This window comes from Vespa mandarinia, chromosome 3, assembly GCF_050613455.1.
Source record: "Vespa mandarinia isolate Hongniang chromosome 3, ASM5061345v1, whole genome shotgun sequence".
NCBI lineage: Eukaryota > Metazoa > Arthropoda > Insecta > Hymenoptera > Vespidae > Vespa > Vespa mandarinia.
Window position 1 is genome coordinate 10,475,846 of NC_140812.1, and position 4,672 is coordinate 10,480,517.

General features: G+C 38.3%; 1 long non-coding RNA gene across 1 annotated transcript; it reads left to right on the forward strand.

Moving 5' to 3' along the window:
- The first annotated feature begins 2,158 nt into the window (after nt 1–2,158).
- LOC118445023 (uncharacterized) lies at nt 2,159–3,361 on the forward strand. The gene is made up of 3 exons (XR_004839126.2): nt 2,159–2,186; nt 2,479–2,805; nt 3,281–3,361. It is a non-coding gene; the product is annotated as an uncharacterized LOC118445023 (long non-coding RNA).
- The last annotated feature ends 1,311 nt before the right edge of the window (nt 3,362–4,672 follow it).

Sequence of the window (4,672 nt, forward strand, 5' to 3'; positions counted from 1 at the left end):
GTCTCGTCTTCGAGTCGTCGTTTTCCAAGTCCCTGTCGTAAGGACAGGTGCAACTTCCCGCCATTATCGCGTATAAAATAGGGTGCATAGAAGATTAGAGGGGTGGACGTGAGGTTGGGCATGTTTTTGTGAAATACTTTTCTTTGTGCGTTCATGGAAAGAAACACACATACATTGGAATACGTAATTGATTTTTCAATTCAATTTTTAAACAAAGGACTATTCGAAAGATATGAAATAAAAATCAAAGAAAAAAGAAAAAAACAAAACAAAAGAGAAAACAGGGGGAAAAAATTAGAAAGAAAGAAACGATATTTTGAAAGATTTTTTATGTATTTAAATTTTCCAATAAATATCGAAACGCAAATATATACATAATGATATCTTAGGTACTTAAAAAAATATCGATGATCTTGAAATTCGATGGAACTCATTCAAAGAGTACGATTCGTGTTGGTTCATTAGGGGAAAAAAGGAAAAAAAAAAAATCGAACGTAATAACTTCGCTTTTCCTTACATTTTTTTTCCTTTACTCTCATTCTTTCAAAATGCCTATTATTTTCCTAGAAGCGCAGGTTGTATCTATATATGTATGTAAGTACGTAAGAAGTAGAAGCGTACTATAGAATTTTTATGCCTGCCGTGGAATACATTACGTACGACGTTGTAGTATCCGATAAATATGCAAATAACGCGGAATTTCTACGGAATGATACCGAGCTTCGGTATACCCGAAACATTGTATCGCTCGTTGAGAGAGAAAGTATTCGATAAATATGTAAATAATACTGAATTTCTTCGAGAATGATCCACACTGTCTGTAGTATACTATTCGATGCGTGTATTAGGAGTAAAGAGAACTACGTCTTCGATGTATTCGATATTACGTATTTTTCTTTTTTTTGTCATTTTTTTTTTCATTTTTCATTTTCAAAAGAAAAAGTAAGATAAAATGAAAGAACGATGGAAGGAAGGGATTGATAAGAAAAATTGATTACTTCTTTTTTTTCTTTTTCTCTCCTTTTCCTTTTCTTCTTTTTTTTTTTTTCCTGATGTAAAAGATAAATAAATTTATTGTTCGTTAAGGGATTCGATCGTAGAGATATTCTCATTGTAATTCGATCGAGGTGAAATCCTTCGACAAAGAAGCGATCAACGGGAGAGCTTAATTACCTACCGCAAAATCAAAGCCCATTCGTCATCGGCATTGTGTCAGGGAACGAGAACGGAAGAAAGAACTTGCCGTTTCATCGTGACAAAAAGAAAAAGAAGAAAAGTAATCACCATTGCCGTCGTCGCCGTCGTCGTCGTCGTCGTCGTCGTCGTCGTCGTCGTAGTTGTTATCGTCGCCCCTTCGAAAGACAAAATTCATCGAAAACAATTAGGTGCCGTGTAATTATTCCATTAAGGCTTTCGTATACATACACCAAGTACTCGGCAATCGGTTTATTACCCTTCTAAGTGGGACGTACCAGATCTCGAGATAAAGTACAATCTTGGGAGTGAAAGAAAGAGAGAAAGAGAGAGAGAGAGAGAGAGAGAGAGACGCCAGTTTCTTCATTCTCGCTTTTCGTCTTACATTTTGGGCCGCTAAAACTTACTACTCCCTAATCTCCCGATCATGGAAAGAGCGAAAACGGGTAATCACCCGCCAAGTGGATTATAAATCCTAGGAAACATGAAAGTGAGGGAGAGAGGAAGAGAAAGAGAGAGAGAGAGAGAGAGAGAGAGAGAGAAGATAAGGTTGAAAGAGACGCCTGGCATCTCGCCGAGCATCTCCACACCGGCGTCGTTTCTCGACCGGGTTAGCCTGTAATTATTAACCGCCTTATCTCGAAAAAGAGAGAGAGAGAGAGAGAGAGAGAGAGAGAGAGAGAATGCTAATAAGGATTCTCCATGAACGAAACCCGCGACGTAATTAAAAGTAACGATTCGTGGCTTCTCGCGTGATAAACACGATTAAAGAAATTTCATTGAGATATATGTATGTTAGGCTTTGTTCATTGTAAACATTTGTTTCTTGTGATAGTATATATATATATAGCTATTACTCATTGTTTTGTATGTAGGTGAACTTGAGATAGGTCGTACGAGATACGTGAGTACATACATACGGTTTATATTCTGTTTACTATTCAATGGACTTTTGTCAGTCGAGCGGAACTCTTCATTGAGGTAGGACGAAGGTATGTTGTCTAACTAATTAGAGACGAGGGATATTTTACAGATTAATTATTATTCCTATATTAATTATAATAATTATATATATATATATATCCATATAGATTTAGATGCTTTATTACGATTATAAGTATTTGTAAAATTGTATATTTATATGTTAATCGTATAAGTGAATAATTAAGAGTAACGGTGTGGATTCGATCGAAATTACGTATGTATGTATAGAAATGTAAACTGATACATGCATAAAATTCATAACGAATATCTGAAACTTAATTTGCTTTAACGATATGATAGATGGAGGACGGTGGAACGGGACGAAGGAGGGGAATTGGTAATCGACGAAAAAGAAACACTGGGAAATATCGATACGCTTTACGGAATTGGATAGACCTCGCGAATCGAGCGAGGTGAATTACCAAAATGCCAGGACATTTTACGAGACTAATTGACTCGAGACCGAACAAAGGATCAAAAACGGGTTTTGCTCGCATTATTCGAGACGTCTGAACGTTACGAGGAGAACATTATGTGGCGCTCGGTCTCCGTTGGCCCGTGGAAAGGTCAACGTACCAGAAGAATTATTTTAGTGTGGGCGCTCGCTCGTGAGCGTGACACGACGACGTAAATATATTTTATTAGCTCGAAATGTTTTTGTACCAGCGCGGTTTTGTACGAGTGTTACCTCTCTCTCTCTCTTTCTTTTCTCTCTCTCTCTCTCTCTCTCTCTCTCTTTCTCTCTCTCTCTCTCTTTCTCTCTTGAGCGAGCGAATGAACGAAAAAACGACGAAGAAGCGAAGAAGCTACGAAGATGCCTGTGAAATAGCGTGTGAATAAGAAGTACAACGGCATACCTAGGAGTTCTCTTCCCCCTCCCCCTCCGCCATCCCCTCTCCACCCACCCACCCATTATTTCCACCTTACTTTATTTCCACTTGTCGTTAAGCTTCGTCAAAATTAAAAAGCGTTAACGACGCGAAACGTTTTCCACGAAGCTCGCCGACTTTTCTTTACTGGTTTATTCTCGTCGATGAAAAATGCTACTCCGTTCCGCGAAATATCTAACGCTTTTAGTTTTATCTACGGTGCCCTTTTTCAGATTCCACGTATGGGGTTAAAGTGTTATCTCGGAGAAGCTCGTCCGTCAGCGCTCGATACGAGATGCCTGGAGAAAAAGGAGAAAAGAAAAAAGAGAAAAGAAAAAAAAGAAGAAGAGAGAAAAAAAAAAAGAGAAATTTTTTTCCCAACTTATTTATTATATATAGATGCGTATGTTTTTAAGGCCAATAGAAAGAGCCAATGCCAAATGGTTCGACTCCGCGTATCGATTATATCAATAGGAATATCGATAATCCTTTAAACGTCATAGTTGTACGAGTTACGGCCGTTCAAAAAGAAAAGAACAGAAAAGAAAAGAAAAAGAAAAATGAAAGAAGAAAGAAGAAAAAAAAAAGAAAAAAAGAAAAGAAACGAAGTGTCGAGATTACGTTATCGACGAGTTAATAATATGTCTATCTCATAAATTTCCTACGTTTATACGAGAAAACTAACATTCCTTAATTAGAACGTTTTAAAATCCGCAGATTTTTGATCGGAGATATCGCAATCGTAGAAGAGAAGCAAACGCAATTTTAAACGCACTTACTTCCCTTAGGATTTATCCCGCGGAACGAGCCTCATTGCTGGGTACTCATGGGTCGCACTTGCAAACGATATTTTGCGTATCGCATCTAAATTAGCGTCATTAGTCTTGGAACGTTTGCCGGCGTACGCTTCGTTCCTTGGCTATTAGAATCTCTCAGCCCTTCCGCAAACTGGTTTTGGCCACGTAATTGGACGAAGAAGACGACTCCGGTTGGTTGCTTTTCAAGAAGAAGCAGAAGCAGAAGTAGAAGCAGAAGCAGAAGCAGAAGAAGGAGAAGAAGCGTTAAAAGAGCGTCCGCCGTGGATCCAAGCTCAAATGAGAAAGTTCGGTGTCCCCGTGAAATTTATTTTCTCGACCCTTTTTCCCAGAGCCTACCAGAGACTGCTGGTAGTAGCAGGAGCAGTAACAGCAACAGCAGCAGCAGCAGCAACAGCAGCAGCAGCATGTTCACCGACGTTACTAACGCCCGATAATTCTGCCGACTTAACGGCCTTGCGCTCTTTTCGTTCCCGATATTTCGCTCGTACCATCAAACTAACCAAAGTATAGTCCTCTACTAAACGATTTTAATGTACCGTTTGCTCTTGAAAATGAACGAGCTACATTACTTGACGATCGATCGAATACCATTTTCAAAGAAGATCGATGGGCCTGATCGAGATTTTTATTATCACGTTTTACGAATTTACTTTTTTTTTGTTTTTCTTCTTCTTCTTCTTTTTTCACATTTTATTTTTTCCTTTTATTTATTTATTTTTTCTTTCTTCTTTTTCTTTTTTCCTTCTCGTTACCAATTTTAACTAATGGTACCCATCTACCAGCTGTTCGCCTGATTTCGATGTATCG